Consider the following 18,614-nt stretch of genomic DNA (forward strand, 5'->3'; position numbering starts at 1 on the left):
TCTTTCTTGAAATGCCCCACCATGCCACATAGAAAGCATGTCTTCCTACACTCTCCGGATGATGTTTCTTGCACCTTGGACACTCGGGATAAGAATAACCCCGTCGTCCTCCTCTACCTTGGTTCCCACGGAACCGCTTGGCGCCCCGAGCCACCGAAGCCGAAAAAATTGGAACAACCTTTCTTTTCTCGCTCAATGGTGGAGTCACCACCATCCCTACCATAAACGAGGAGTAGGAACGGTGGGGGTTCCACCAACACTCGAGTCACCCGGGGCTCTGAAGAAATTTTACTGCACCTTCGGCTCTCAAAGCCTTCTCAACCATATCTGCATACGTGGTTGCTTCGGTAGTGGTAATAACCAGATCATGCCGGATCTTTGCACTCAAACCCGCTAAATATTTTTCTTTCTTACTAAAGTCCGTGGGCACAATTCCTGCTGCCAACTTAGCCAACCGATCAAACTTCGTTGTATACTCGTTGACCGACATACCCTCGGTTCGAACTAGATCGATGAATTCTTTCCGCTTTGTACTGCGGACCGCTTCATTGTAATACTTGGAGTTAAATAACTCCCTGAATTCTTCCCAAGTCATCAGCGTGACGTCCCGTGTGAGGGTTATCAATTCCCACCACACAAGGGCATCTTCCTGAAACTGGAAAGTGGCGCAGGTCACCCGATCATTTCCAACCACTCCCATAAAGTTGAGAATACGCTCAATCATCGAAAGCCATTGCTCGGCCTTCATCACATCAGGGCCTCCCGTAAAACACCTGGAGGTGCCCGTTTTCGAAATCTTTCGTACAACGGTTCCATACGGTTGCCAACAACGGGTTGCCCCGCCGGCACCGCCGGAACCGCAGCTACCGAACTTGTTGAGGAGGCACGGCAGAGGACCCCGCTTTGCCTCAACCTCCTCGAATCTCTTCATCTTGCGACGAATTCTCTCTTGCATTTCGCAAATCTTTGCTCCCAATCGGGAGGAGCTTGAGGTGGATTCTGAGGGCGACCACCCCGAGGCTCTACCACGGCCACGGCCGCGACCACGGGGATTTTGAGGATTCCCCCGACCGCCTCCGGCCTCAACCATGCCACCTCGGCTTCTTGTGTTTCGCGGGCGTCCATTTAATAGGACTTAGGCCTGCGAATCCATAAGCCGAGGCGAGTGTTGTGACAATGCCGATCAAAATTAACACCGCTCTTAATAACTTAAAGGCAACACACTTTCTTTTCTTTTAAGAAAATATATTTAATTTAAATCTAATGTGCTAACTAACATGCTTTCACATTCACATTTATTTAAGATACTAAACAAGTACAGGCTTACTGAACCGTGAACCGAGCTTTCTCTGATGAAGATTGTACATGTCATAGCAAGCTTCGGTAGACAACAGCGCTTCGATACCAAAATTGTAACGCCCTAATGCTAAGGCACGCTACAGTGCTTTTTCAATTATTGTGCAAACTTTGCTAATCAAAGTAATTTCTCGAAAAACGTGTCAAATTAAAATTTTTGCTTTAAACATTAAACTTTATAAAATAATATAATATTTACAAATCCCGGGATCCCGATTTCAAACTTTTGAAAATTTACTGTTTAAACTTTACATTCAAAATATACAAGTTCGGGTCGCACGGCGGCCGACTTTCAAAATACAACACCCAGATGTCCCGAGACCGAACACTCCAGGTCGCGCTGCTTGACATGTACAATCTCACCCCAGCTCAGGTTCACTCCTGTTCAGCTTTCGCCTTTCCTTTACCTACACATAGAAGTAGAAACTGTGAGTCGACAGACTCAGTAAGAAATGCATATAACATACCATATAATTTCCGACCTGTAAATAGGCGCCCATACACCTATTTACAGAGCTTAACAGATGAGCATGAACGTTCAATACCAAGGTACGACCACTATACCACATACACAACGTACCTAGCTGTACGAGTGTTGGTAGGGTTTACCTCGATCAGTGAGTAACACTGAGTAATGTACCACACACCTTAGCATTTTTCTATGCTTGTGTTGGTATTACCGTATCGTACTCAAATCAACAACAATCACTGTACCAATACACTCTATAACTTAATTATACAAGTGTTGGTAGTGTTTAACATAACTCAAGCATGCATATATAAACACATATACACACATTCAGATAATCACATTATACATTATACACAGTTCTTACCTGTTTTCCGAATTCAAGTGTGCTGGCCGACCTGAACGGAATTCACGTGCTAGATGGATGCCCTAATCACAATAACGGTAACACAGATGAGTGACTCGCCAAATCACTTTCCGGGACTTAAAACTCGAAACTAAAAGTTTCCCTATCAATAAACCTCATGGCAATACCCTATATAACCCAAAATTGGCCAAAACTAGGTTACGGAAAAACCCCAACAGCGGTATCGGATCCAACCGTATCCTGTTCGGGTCACCAACCCGTCGACCGGTTGGTATAGACCACCCGAAATCCGGAATTCGCTTCATCCGCGAAACCCAAAAATTTCTCCCCCTTGATTCAAATCAATCCCAAACTTTACCAAACTTTCCAGTATACCTATACAATGTATAAACATCCATTTCCAATCAACAAATCACGTAACAAACCAATAATTCACTTTATGCCATTAAAGCTCAAAGCTTGAGTTTCAAAACTCAAGCTTGCTTAAAATCATTCTCAAGCATTAAAAACAGCAGCTAGGGACTTCAATCAACTCAAAATAACTCTAGAATTTGAACCCTAAGCAATTCAAACCTTAACAGCTCCTAACACCCCAAAATACCATTCAACCTAACCTAAAAACTTAAAAACTAAGAAGGGATCATTGAAGCTTACCTTAGATTGATTATCTCCTATGAAATCCTTGCTGAAATCCAACAATCAACAACAAACTCCCTTGGTTTGTCTCAGCCGAAAGCAAGAAAGAGAGAGAGATTCATGAACAATGTAATTTTCTAATTTTTCCTTTTCCTTGGTTTTTCTTCAAATGAGACAAAAGGGTTAAGTTAATCCCTTGCTGAAATTAACTAGATTAGGTGTCAAAAACCTAAGGCAGCCACCTATCACTTATTATTTTTAAATGACAAAAATGCCCTTTTACTTAAAACTAGGGTATTTTCAAAGCTAGGGGTAAAATGGTCAAAATCCATAACCCCGCTCAATCCCGATAATTATTTTCTCTAAAATATTCCCCACTATGAAATAGGGTTCTAAACTTACCCATGTGATCAATCTAGCCATCCATCGCATTTTCCGTTGTCGCCGAGCAAAAATTACAAAATTAACATATTTCACATATAAGCTAAATAATACCCCTAGAGTTTAATAAAATCTCTGAAATTGAGAAATTATAACTCTAATATTTATTTCTAAATATTGGGGTCCACATTAAAATTTAATTCACAAATAATAATAAAATAATAAAAATTAGTGCTAATTGCCTTTTCTAATCATATTACCAGAGCGGTCATTACAACGCTGAATTCCAATCTTGATCGAATAAAAGGTTGCTAGAATGGTTATCATTTTAGATGAGCTGACAACTCTATTCAATGGATGATGCTTTAACTCTCGCCTAAACGGGACACTGTATCAGTTTGTTGAAAAACCTTGGAAATTATTTAGGATTGTATGTTTTAGTATTTTCACTTGTCATTCCTACTTGCTATATGCTTATAATTTCTGAATTGTGTATGAATTTATATTGAACCATGTTATTTTCTGTTATTAAGTTGTAGTTTAATTTCGAATCTTCATTGTTGGTCTAACATGTTTGTTTTTCTGATGAGATAAATCCCTAATGGATTTTCACCATTAGACATACACAATAGTGTTAGATCTCGAAAGATAAATATTGTATATGCGACATCTAGATGTTCATCAATTGATGACACCTAAGACTAGTATTTTTACAATATGAAACAAGAAGATTACATAAATAAGATTACTTTGTCTTTCGCTAATCGAAGCATCGTTGGATTCTTATTTATAAACGAAATTATCCTAATTCCTCTTAGCTTATTCATTTCGAATTAGCTCAATAATATATCATTGGATGAATGGTCTATAAATCATTTCATGTGATTATATTTTCTCTTAAGAAATTAAATGACGCATATGATTATAATCCCGAAATTCTATTCCCAATTGATATAAATCCTCAATCTTAGAAATCTCCTACTTGTATGGGCAAATCTGACTTAGAGTTTGTATTAGTAGTGCTGGTCCAAGATAGAATTACTCATTATATTTGGTATAAATTTAAGTCTTTGACTTTAATTTTAGATTCCAAATAGAAATTTTCTTAAATTTCTAATTCCAGAATACAATACAGTTACACTTTCTCAAGTGTTTAATATCCATCTTCTATTAATAGATTAAAACTGTATGGAATCTGAGTTAGGTATTCTGTGACCAGGATCCACTTGCAGTATTCTAAGAACTCTTTGATGTAACTAAACCTATGTCATCATAGACACTACCACTTTCTTTTAATCTATGGCATTTGTATCTTGTTCATAGTGGATTTGACAAGATCAATCTCTGCAAAGAGTTAATATGCCTATATCCACTGAAAGTAGTTCATCTCATTCGCAGATGGATGTACATTCAGGGGTGGATATGAGTTTTTCGTTGTATTCTTAAAACGATAACTCTAGATTATACCTTTTAGCAAAGAAATTTGAAATGTTTGAAAAATTTCATTAATTTCTAGCAATGGTTAAACAGCATTAAGGTAAGTGGTTAAAGATCTTGCGAACTGATAGGGGTGGAGAAATAGTTAGTAGATATGCAGTTCAAAGATCATTAATTTGATTTTTGAATTATATCCAAACTTACCTCCCCAGAAATTTCGAGTTGCATGTTGATGATTAGTACTAGTCGTTGCCTAATTCCTTCTATGGTAATACAATTTCAGAATGATGTAATGGTTGTATACTTAATGTAAATCATTACTAGATTCATGGATGACCTAATCAAAATCTTAAGAAAAGCTAGAACTGTTAACCATGGTTTGTTAGCTATTCTAAGTGATTAGGGGTGGACCATCCCATTGTCAATAGATAAGAAAGTGTTTGTTCAAACAAATACTACTTTTCTAAGAAAATGACTAAGTCTGAAAAACAAGTAGCAAATAAAGGAGATATTTAATTCTTGATTCCAAAAGTGTTCTATCATCTTATATAACATATGATGATCCCACTGCCTCTGTTGTCTTGTCACAACCGAAGAGATCAATACCATTTAGTTTTCTTGGACATAATTCACGGTGCCTTGTCGTAGTGGGAGAGTTTCTAGGAACTTACCTTCTTATGACTTGGGAGACACTAGTGATTAAAATCCATTGTGAGTTTAAACAAGTAATGGATTGTCAAGATAAGAAACTAAGAAAGCCAATAGAACTATGGTTTAATCCATTCACATGGAGTAACCTAAAGTTTTCTATTACAAGGACATAAAAGGAAATTTTCGTTTATAAGTCTATTCAATGGACTTAACAAAACTTCCTGTTCCTAGTATTATAGGTTTGAGTTTATCTAAACCTATGACTTGTGGTATACCTGGTAATTACTTACTCTAATGCAATCAAGTTACTTTAGTAAGATGCTGAAGCATTTTTTTTCTAATGGCAATCTATAGAAGCTTCACAACTTCTTAGGCATAGATTTTATCTAAGGAAAAGTCTCAACTATTCCAGAAAAGATAAAGCCATGAAAGAATTTCTTATATCAACAGTGAGAGGTCTTAGATATGCTTTTGTATGCCTTAGACCAGACACCTGCTGTTGAGTGGGAGTAATGAGTAAGTATCAGATTAATCCAGGAGAAGAACATTGGAAGACAATCAAGTAAATCCTAAGATTAAGAAGAGGAACTATATGTTAGTCTATAAGGGTGTGTTTAAAACTCTTAGACTACACCATATCAGATTTCGAAATTTGCCTTTGTGCTAGTAAATATTTCTGATAAGATGGTGGTTACTCTGGGGGTGGAATAGTGATTTTGGAGAAGTGTAAAAACCTATCTGAAGTCTCTAGGTCTACGAGAGAGGGACTGAATGTTAAAGCTGCAGGAAAGGTACTTATTCAGTCTAAGGAAAGTTCTATACATTTTTGGCATCAATCCAAATTGCCTTAAACTACTAGTGTTCATTTCCTGATTAACCAAATGTAGTTGCCAAAGGTATAGAATCCAGTATCCCAAGAGAGTAGACATATAGAGAGGAATTTCACATTATCAATGATTTTGTGATTAAGGAAGAGTAATGGTGGAGAAAAGGTTGTGTTTAACTCAACCTTTCAGATCCTATTACGAGGAGTTTACTACTACTACACTTGATTTGTATATCAAGGTGTTGAGATTATTTGAAACGCACTTTTTGTTTTATATTAGTGCAAGTGGGAGTTTGTTGGGTTTTATGCCCTAAATAAAACTCATTTCAATATAATCAGATTTACTTATTAATATAGATCAGAAATAACATTTAATGTTGCATGGTTCACATGATTTATTTCATGATTATATGTACATAATGTATAAATTCATCTGAAACCCTGTTCACATACTTGATCCTGTTTATTGTGCCGTCAACACATTGGAAAGTAAACATGGCTATGTGAATAAAGTTTCCTAGATTTATCAGACATAGGGTTTTACTGATATGATAATCTACAACAGAGTTTACTTGCATTTGGAGAAGTGATATGTTCTTTCCAGAGCATTGGTTAAAGTAAAGCTTAGGTTGGATGCATGGAGTATGCATCGGAAGGGACCGATATTGAACTTTGACTTAGATTTAATTAAACTTACCGTAAAATCTATTCAAGTCAATATCGCCTAGTTGATCCTAGATCAAATGATCTTAATCCTGTGATGGTTAGGCTCAATCTTGAAAGGCTATTCGTGTTCCTTGAATTGTTAGTTAAGCCTACCTTTTGGTCAGGGTGATACGTACTTTTTGGGAACACGGTAGTGCAATTGAGTGGGAGCGCTAACATAAACATGGAATCTATAGCTTCTATCTGGCGAATAGTAAGCAAAGGATGATCTCCTTCGAGCTTGACCAAACGAACATAAATGGTGGAGTACTCATTTCACATAAGCTGAAATAACATTTATACGGGGTCAAGTGTTTTAAGGAATAAATACATTGTAGGGTGTAACGGTAATTTAATCCCTTTACAGTGTAGATCATTCATATAGAGGATCATTGATCACATTAGGATTATAACAATGGATAACTAATGATGTGTCTATATGGTGGAACATATAGAGCATTCTATATAACTGAGAGTGCAATTCTAAGTTCTATGCGTGGATTCAACGAAGAATTAATAAGTTAGTGAATTTTAGTGCTAAATTCTTGATCTACTTATTGGAAGCTCGGTTATATAGACCCAAGGTCCCCCCACTAGTTGAGATAATATTGCTTGTAAGACTCATGTAATTGGTTTTGATTAATCAATTATAATTCACGAATTAGACTATGTCTATTTGTGAAATTTTCACTAAGTAAGGGCGAAATTGTAAAGAAAGAGTTTATAGGGGCATATTTGTTAATTATGATACTTTGTATGGTTCAATTAATAAATATGATAAATGACAATATTATTTAATAATTATTTATAGTTATTAAATAGTTAGAATTGGCATTTAAATGGTTGAATTAGAAAATTGGCGTTTTTGAGAAAATCAGATGCAGAAAAGATAAAACTGCAAAATTGCAAAAAGTGAGGCCCAAATCCACTTGTATAGGGCCAGCCACTTTTGTAGGAAATTTAAACTGATTTTTTCATTATTTTAATGCCAAATAATTCAAACCTAACCCTAGTGGAATGCTATAAATAGATAGTGAAGGCTTCAGGAAAATTACACTTAAATTTTCTATTTTTCCTTCAGAGAAAAACCTGAGCCTTTCTCTCTCCCTATCTTTAGCTACCACTTCTTCTTTCTTCTTCCTTTGATAATTTCGAAATCCTTAGTGATGAGATTAGTGCCCACACACATCAAGCAATACCTCAATCATAGTAAGGAAGATCGTGAAGAAAGACATTCAGCAAAAGGAGTTTCAGCATCAAAGATTCAGAGAAAGAGATCCAGGTTCAGATATTGATAATGCTCTGCTACAGAAAGGAATCAAGGGCTAGATATCTTAACGGAAGGAGTCATATTATTCCGCTGCACCCAATGTAAGGTTTCTTAAACTTTATATGTGTTTAATTTATCGTTTTAGAAAGTTCTTATTTAGGATGTTAATAAACATACTTGTGAGTAGATCTAAGATCCTGGTAAAATAATTTCCAACAACAATCAAGATCAAGAATTTATATTGATAATAGCTGACTCATTATATTACTTCCATGTTTAAATAAAATATGTGTTACATAGGGAATTGTGGAATATACTCCACCCCTAAGTATATACATATAGGGTACTATGGATAACCTCCACCCCTAAGTATATAGAGATTATGATCCACCCCTAAAGGTTGTAAAGATCATGATTCTCTAAGTGTGATAGAGTTTATATGGAGTTGATTACTATCCAGAGTTCATTAGATATAAAAGATCGTTGAACTGCATAGTTTTCTTAACTTTTCTCCACCCCTATCAGATCAAAAGATCCTTTTATTAAACAAATTCTTAATAATTGTATTAGAATTAACAATTATTAATAAACATAGAAATAGTTTCTAGTGTTTATTTAATATAACTCTATGAAGAGTTGTAAATATTATATAATTTGCATCAATAATAAAAACACTTACACATACAAACATATAAATATAATGTGGTAATAGTTGATGAAGATAAAATAAATGAAGCTCAATCTTATGATTTGCAATATTGAATTTCGAAAATAAAAGAATACTTTATTAATAAAATAAAAAATGTATTGCAACAAATGAGAAAAACAGGGATAAATATCCCTAACTAAAATTTGAAATCCAAATTGTCTTTAAACTAAAACAATTAATTCAAAAATAAATTGAAGAGCTTCATCTTCATCTGGACGATTTCACCCTTGGTCCAGCTTTCTGATCCAACTCAATTGAGTTCAAGTAGCTTGGCCTATAAGAAGAAGAAAACAAATAAACAAAGTTAGTCCAGAATCATAAATCCAATTGGATAACAATTCACTAAAACTCTTAAAGTTTATAAATAGAAATACCTTGTTTCTTTGCAAGAAGTTTATGACATTGGGGTTTCCAATGACCTTTTTCATTGCAGTAGAAACACTTTCCTTTAAGTGTAGCATCACCAGAAGGAACAACCTTTTTATTCTTCATGGCTTTTGTTCGCTTCTTCGTGTTCTTCCACTTCTTCTTCGATTTGGGCTTTGAAGCAGAGGCAACATTTGCTTCAGGTTTCATCGTCCCATTACCATTCCCAGGATTATGAGGTTTACTCCCTTTCTTCTTGGGTCCTCCAATAAAATTTTCATAAGTTTGAAGGTCATTGACTAATTCATGAAAGTCAATTTCCTTCTTATTCATGACATAATTTGATGTGTATGGTAGAAATGCTGGAGTCAGGCCATTCAAGATAAGACTTACTTGAGTAGCACTATCCATTTCAGCACCATGATCCTGGGCTTCTTGGAAATAACTTGACATTAGGAGAACATGGTCACGCACGTTTTGATGAGGTTCCATCCGTGCATTAATGTACTTCTTAGTCGCGTCAAAGCGTGACTGAAGTGATGCCTTACCGAATAGCTCATTTAACTTCGTCATGACTTCAGCAGCCTTCTCAGTTTTAGAAAACCGAGTTTTGAGGGTGTCAACCATGCTAGAAAGCATAAAGTATAGAGCTTTGTCATTTGCTTTTTGCCAACGCTCATACTTTTCTTTCACAGCTTTGGAAGCATTGTCCCCAGGCACTTCAGGTGACGGCTCAGTTAAAACAAACAAGGCACTTTCTCCTATGAGAGCAATATTAATGTTCTCATTCCACTTATTAAAGTTAGATCCATTCAGCTTGTTTTCAGTCAACAGTGATAACATGGGATTCATTTTGATAATATAGGATACTACAAAATAATAGAAATCAACAAATAGAAATTAATAATGGTTTAACACACAAAAATCAATTCAGAAATTATAAGCACATAGCAAGTAGGAATGATATGAGAAAATACTTAAAAAATTCAATCCTAATAATTTCCAAGGTTTTTCAACAAACTGATATCAATGTCCCGTTTAGGCGAGAGTCAAAGCTACCATCCATTGAATAGAGTTGTCAGCTCATCTAAAATGTTAAACATTCTAGCAACCTTTTATTCGATCAAGATTGGAATCCAGCGTTGTCCCGTTTAGGCGAGAGTCAAGGCTATTCTATCTTATGAGCTACTACCATTGTTTCGCAATTTTCAAGTCAAATATGGTCTCCACCATTAGGGTGATCTATACCATATAAAACACTTACAAACTACTTATCATTCGAGATTAAATGGTGCGAAATTGGTAATGAACGTTCCTCCATTAGGGAGGATTACTCACTAAAACAAACGCAGTGTAAAACCCATAATGGAGATCGAATATCTTAATAATAATAAAGCTCATTCTTTAAAATGTATTTTCTTTATTATTCTAATAAATAAATTCTCATTAAATTCAAAATTTAGAATTAAAATTCAAAAATAAGAATTTAATATAATATTTATAAAATTATACTTAGATGGTGATTGAAATAAACTTAATTATTTTGTTCTTAGCAATAATCTTAAATATAAATATTAAGGAAATTAATTTAAGTTGAATTAAATTAAATAATTAGAAACTTAAAAATTTCCTTTGAGAATATATTTATTGAGTTCGAAAATTAAGTATATAAAAAAAATATATATATACAAATTTCGAAAAAATAATAAAAATTAAAAAAGGAATACTTCAAGCAAAAATATCACCTATCTAGATTTTCTTTTGACTAATTAATTCAATTTCTAATAATATATATATTTTAAATTCCATTTATTTTAAATTAATCAATAGATGAAAAAATCATTGATTTGAGTTGGTCCAAGAATTAATTAAAATAAATAATTAATTTTACAACTCAATCAATTTTTCAAGATAAATTCGAAAATATTGCATAAATTAAAATGCAATTTTCGAAATTGATTAATAAAATAAAGAAAAATATATATATTTTTGAAAATTATTTAAATTTAAGTTGAAAAATTAAATTCAACCTAAAAATAATTTTCTATTTAATTCAGTGTCATGAAAAATAAATATTTAAGTATCATGATGAAAATAAACTTAGATGTTTAAATTTTTCAAGTTAATTAAATGTATTAAATTCAAGAAATAAATAATAAAGTGTAGAGAAGGCTTAATTATTAATTTCTATTTAATACTAGGAAAAATATACTTAATAAAATTGTACGAAATTAATTATTTAAATAATTAATTTCACAATATATAATATTTTCCTATTTAAATATTAGAAATAATAAGTAGTCTAGAAATTACTATCTAGAAAATATTATATGACTAAGTATCTTTCCAACAAAAATTTGAAAAATATCTAATTTAAATTATATAGAAAAAATCTAAAACTTAAATAATTTCAAATTTAGATTTAATTAAATATCAAAAATTAAGTTATAACCACTTAATTTGAAGATATCTTTTTAAGTTAATATTCGAAAAGATATTAACCTAAAAAATATCTAAAATATTCCATTTTAAGTTAATATTCGAAAAGATATTAACTTAAAAAATATCTTAAGATCTTTAATAACTAATGCCAAGGATTCCTCAACTTGATTTAAAATTTAAATCAAATATTCAAATTTAAGTTAGATAAGAAAAATCAGTTGATATAACTAATTTATAACTTAATTAGGAATATTTAATTAAATAAGCTCCAGAAAGAATCTAGTTAGTTAAAATTCTATATTAAATTAAATACAAGAAAAATACAAATAGTTTGTCTAGAAATAATATCTAAAAATAAAAGTGTTTTTCTTAAAATTAACTTTAAAATATTAAAATGAAAATAGATTTTCACATATTTTAAAAGTTAATTATGTTGCTAATTCAATTTTATTAGGTCAAACTAATATAATTAACCTAGTACAGTTATTTAAATCAGGTAAATGGGCCTTCACAATTGGGGTAGTTCATGTGAGGGGGTGCTGGGTTCAGTATGTCATACCCACTTCTATGGCTCCCAACTCTCACACAAGGCCCAAAAGAGAGGAATTTAACCTTAAAATTAATAACTGTTATTAATTGAATAGGTCCAATAACTAAATGGACCTAAATAAAATCTATCATGGTGTGACATTTTATTTAGCAACAACCTATATGCATCTATATAATAAAATAAACACATAGGCTCACACAGGTACACACTTGGATGGATCCTATCATGTTGCTAGTGTTGGGTTTTATGCCCTAAATAAAACTCATTTCATATAATCAGATTTACTTATTAATAAAGATCAGAAATAACATTTTATGTTGCATGGTTCACATGATTTATTTCATGATTATATGTATATAATGTATGAATTCTTTTTTAAGTCCAGAACATATGAGTTGGTTAAAGATTATAGTGTTGTCAGCACAGTGGAATATAATATTAAATTATATGTTCAAAAGTTGATTCCCTGATTTGTCAGAACACTGGATTTAGACTGACATGGTATAATCAGCGATAGGTATTCTTACAACTTGGAAAAGTGTTATGTCCTTTCCAGGACATTGACAAAGTTTACCAGTATCGGATGTATGGAGTATACATCGGAATGGACCGATATTGAACTTTGAATTAGATTTTGAAACTTACCGTAAATATCTATTCAATTCAATATCATAAGTTGATCCTAGATCACATGATCGAAATCCTGATATGGTTAGGCTCAATTTCAAGAGTGTTACTCGTGTTCTTTGATTTGTTAGTTAAGCCCAGTTTTGTATCAGGGTAATACGTACATTTTGGGAACACGGTAATACAATTGAGTGGGGGAGCGCTAACATAAATATGGAATCTATAGCTTCTATTTGGCAAATAGAAGTAAAGGATGATTTCCTTCGAGCTTAACCAAACGAAGATAAATTGTAGAGATCTCATTTCACTTAGGTGAAATATCATTTATACAGGGTTAAGTGTTTTAAGGATAAAATACATTGTAGGGTGTTACGGTAATTTAATCCTGTACAGTGTAAATCATCTATATAGAGGATCATTGATCACATTAGGGTTATAACAATGGATAACTAATGACGTGTCTATATCGTGGAACATATAGAGCGTTTCTATATGACTGAGAGTGCAATTCCAAGTTCTAAGTGTGGATTCAATGAGGAATTAATAAGTTAGGGAATTTACTTGGTAAATTCGGTTCGACTTATTGGAAGCTCGGTTATATAGACCCATGGTCCCCATACTAGTTGAGGCCATACTGTTTGTAAGACTCAGTTAATTGATTTTAATTAATCAATTATAATTCTAAAAGTTAGACTATGTCTACTTTATGAATTCTCACTAAGTAAGGATGAAATCGTAAAGAAAAGGGTTTTTAGGTTTAATTCTTAATTAAGAGACTTTGTATGTCTAATTAATAATTATTTTAAATGACAATATTATTTAATAATCTATTTTAGTTATTAAATAATTAGTTTTGGCATTTAAATGATTAGAATTGGAAAAATGGCATTTTTGGAGAAATTGAAATAAAATTGAGGAAACTGCAAAATCCAAGTGAGGCCCATTTCCCTCTATGGCTGAGCACTCCCTTTGTGTTTCCCAATTATCATTTTTATTTTTTAATTGCCATGTAATTGCTAATCAAAGCCTAGCTATAATAGGAAAGTGGTGGATCACACTAAATAAGGCAGTTAATTGATTACACAGTAATTAAGGAAACTGTTTTATTTGGAAAGTTGTGCTCTCCCTTTTTCCTATATAAAGCAACCTTGCTCTCTTCTCTTGTATGCATGAAAAGACACGAAATTGAGAGAGAAAAATAGAGAGAAATTTCGAAATCCTTGTGAGATGAGTAGTGCCCACACACATCAAGTGGTATCTCAACCATAGTATGGAAGACTATGGAATTTCTGCATCAAAGAAGGAGAAAAGAAGATCCAGGTTCAGATCTTGGTGATGCTCTGCTACAGAAAGGAATCAAGGGCTAGAGATCTGAACGGAAGGAGTCATATTATTCCGCTGCACCCACTGTAAGGTTTTCTAACTTTATATGTGTTTATTTTCATTGTTTTAGAATTCATATTAGGTTGTTAATCCAACATACTTGTTAGTAAATCTAGATCCTGGTAAAATAATTTCCAACAACTGGTACCAGAGCCATGGTAATGATTTACTTTCATGTAATATGAATTAAAACGATGATTGATATGTTCTGTGTTGATTTGGATGGTTTCATGTTGGTTTATGTGTTGTTTGATGAATGTTGATGTTGTACAGTTTCGTTTTCCATGAAAAATATTTTTTCAATTTTTGAAAATATTTTATTTGGATTCCTTGTGAAAAATTAAGGAATTTTTTTTTACGGAACTCGATTCCGATAAAAATTGAAAAAGTTATGAATTTTGGAAAATCGGGATTTCGGGTATGCATGGATGCTCAATCGCACGCATCACGCGCGTGCGAGCACCCTGCTGTCCGCCCGTGAAAATCCTGCCAGCGCCCATGTTTCACGCACAAGCACCCTGCAACGCCGAGAAACCTCGGCTGGGTGCATCACCTCCGCGCGCGTAGGAGGCAGCGTGCAGCCTTCCTGGGCTGCACGTGCAGCCTCCTGGGCAGTTTCCCAAAAAGTTGTGATTTTTGGGGTTTTTCCCCAAAAATTCAATTTTTTCATGGGATTGTTTCCCAAGATTCATTTTTCCAATTTTAAATATTTCTAAATTGAAATATTTCCAATTTTAAATATTTTCAATTTGGAATTTTTCTAATTTTAAATATTTCTATTTTGGATTGTTTCCAATTTTTAAATATTTCCTATTATGGTCAGATTTAAAAATTTGTTAAGTTCTTTAATATTTATTTATTATTTAATTATAAGATTAGATATTATGATATTTAAGATATTTTAAATTAAAAGATAACTTTGTCTTTTTATTTGAAATATTATATTAAAATTATCTTATATGACAAATTAAATAATTAATAAATTTGAAATTAACATAGATATTTTTATAGATATACTTACCATAATGTTTTCAAATTCAAAAATTTGTTATTTTGTTAAATATTTAATTATTTATAAATTATAAGTATAAAAATGATATTTTTTCTATATATATCATTTTTTCCTTATTAGAAATTTATAAATCATATCTTAAATATTTAAATAACATAGATATTTTTGTAGAGATTTGAATATTGCTTAATTTGAGATATTTTGACATATAATTATGGTAATTATTATTCATTTATTATTTTATTCCTAAAATAATAATTATCTAACCAAATCTATTTTAGAATTGGTTTATTTTATTAAATTATAAGATCTGAAAGTGATATTGGAGATTCTTTCCTTTCAAATCATTGATCTTATTAGATATTTAATTTGATTCAAATAAACCTAGATATTTTAAAATTAGTTTCCTTTATTTGGTTAGTTTAAGAATAATAATTTAATTATATTAATATCTTGTTTCACATCTGTTACATGGACAATGTTTGTTTATTTATATTATTTATTCAAAACTTTTTAACAAACCTATTATTTATCTGATCTAAATTGCTATGATTAACTTGTTGACAGAGCATGATTCAATGATCTGATTTTAATCATAGTTCAATTGACGATAGATCTTATAAATAATTTGTAACAGGTAAATTTTGTACTTCTTTCATCTGTGTAAACCTAGTAACATGATAGGGTCCATCCAAATCATTTGACCTGTGTGAGCCTATATGTTTGCTTTTGGGCTTAGATGCATATAGGGAGCCCATTTAAGTTTTTACTAAGTAAATGGACTAGGTTGCTTAAATAAATTTTGACATAAGGAAATTTATTTAGGCCCAATTAGATTTGGGCTTATTCAATGAATAACAATTGTTTATTTTAAGGTTAAATTCCTCTCTTTTGGGCCTTGTGTGAGAGTTGGGGGCCATAGAAGTGGGTACGACATACTGAACCCAACTCCCCCTCACTTGAACTACCCCAATTGTGAAGGCCCATTTGCCTTATTTAAATAATTGTATTAGGTTAATTATATTAGTCTAACCTAATTAAAATTGAATTAGCAACATAATTAACTTTTAAAATATATGAAATTTATTTTTCATGTAATATTTTAAAGTTAATTTTAGAAAAACACTTAGTCAATGATATATATTCTAGATAGTTATTTCTAGTACTAATTATTATTTCTAATATTAAATAGGAAAATATCATTTATTGTGAAATCAATTTTCTCATAATTAATTTTGGTACAATCTAAGTTTAGAATATTTTCCTAGTATTAAACTAGAATTAATAATTAAGTTTCCTCTTTACTTAATTATTTGATTCTTGAATTTAATACATTTAATTAAATTGAAAATTTCAATATCTAAGTTGATTTTTATCATGATACTTTAATATTGTTATTTTCATGTTATTTAATTAAAGTTGAAAATTATTTTAAGTTTGGAATCTTATTTCAGAATAACTTAAGTTTGAATAATTTTCAGAATATATTTTATTTTATTTTATTAATCATTTCCCAAAATTTCGAAATTACATTTCTTTAATGTAGAAATTTCGAATTTTATTTGAAAAATAGATTAAAGTTGAAAATTATTTATTTAATTTTTGACCAACTTAAATCAGTGACTTTTTCATTTGATGGTTAAATAAATGAACTAAAATATATAATAATTAGAAATTGAATTAATTAGTCTATGAAAAGTCTAGATAGTTATTATCTGTTTTGCTTGAAGTATTTTTCTAGTGTATTTAATTAAATAGAAAATTAATATTTAAGTTGATTTTTTAATCATGATACTTAAATATTTGAAATTTTTCTTAGATATATAATTAAATAGGAAAATTATATTTTTTGTTGAAAATTAATTTTTATTAATTTTGGGCCAACATAAAATTAGAGTAATTTTCCAGGATTTATTTTTATTTTATTTTAAAGCATTTTTGAAATGCAATATATATTTATAGAAAATTAAATTTGAGTTGTAAATTAATTTAAATTAATTTTGGAACAACTTAAATTGAATAATTTTCTAAATATTTATGGAAATTATTACTAAGATGGAAATAATTCATATTATTTTAATATCCATCTAAGTATAATTTATAAATATTAAATTAAAATTTATATTTAGAATTTTTCATTCTAAATTGGAAATTTGAATTAAATATATATTTAAAATAAATATTAGAAGAAAATACAACCCTTCATTAAATAATGAGCTTTATTATTATAAGGATATTCGATCTCCATTGTTGGTTTTACATAGCTATTGTTTTAGTGAGTAATCCTCCCTAATGGAGGAACGTTCATTAGCAAGTTAGCACCGTTTAATCTCGAAAGATAAGTAATCTTGTAAGTTTTTTTTTATATAGTTTATGTTCACCCTAATGGTGGCGACTGTATAAGACTTGCAAGAATATGAAACAATGGTGGAAGCTCATAAGATAGAATAGTCTTGACTCTCGCCTAAACGAGACAACGCGGATTTCAATCTTGATCGAATAAAAGGTTGCTAGAATGTTGATCATTTTAGATGAGCTGACAACTCTATTCAATGGATGATAGCTTTGACTCTCGCCTAAACGGGACATTGAAATCAGTTTGTTGAAAACCTTAGAAATTATTTAGGATTGTATGTTTTAGTATTTTCACTTGTCATTCCTACTTGCTATGTGCTTAATAATTTCTGAATTGTGTATGAATTTGTATTGAACCATGTTATTTTCTGTTATTAAATTGTAGTTTAATTTCGAATCTTCATTGTTGGTCTAACTTGATTTGTTTTTCTAATGAGATAAATCCCTAATGGATTTTCACCATTAGACTAACATAATAGTGTTAGATCTCGAAAGATAAATATTGTATATGCAACATCTAGTTGTTCATCAATTGATGACATCTTAGACTAGTGTTTTACAATATGAAACAAGAAGATTGTATAAATAAGATTACTTTGACTCTCGTTAATCGGAGCATCGTTGGATTCTTATTTAAAACGAAATTATCCTAATTCCTCTTAGCTTATTCATTTCGAATTAGCTTAATGACATATCATTGGATGAATGGTCTATAAATCATATAAAGTCATATTTTCTCTTAAGAGATTAGATGACGCATATGATTATATTCCCGGAATTCTATCCCTAAATGATATAAATCCTCAATCTTAGATATCTCCTACTTGTATAGGCAAATCATAGAGTTAGATTAGTAGTGATGGTCCAAGAAAGAGTTACTAATTATACAGTTACACTTTCACAAGTATTTAATAACCATTTTCTTTCAATGGATTTAAACTGTATGAGTTTAGTATTCTGTGACCAGAATCCACTTGCACTATTCTAAGAACTCTTTGATGTAACTAAACTTAAGTCATCAAAAGATACAACCACATATTTTATAAATCTAAGGCATTTGTATCTTGTTCAT

Source organism: Cannabis sativa, chromosome 9, assembly GCF_029168945.1.
Source record: "Cannabis sativa cultivar Pink pepper isolate KNU-18-1 chromosome 9, ASM2916894v1, whole genome shotgun sequence".
NCBI lineage: Eukaryota > Viridiplantae > Streptophyta > Magnoliopsida > Rosales > Cannabaceae > Cannabis > Cannabis sativa.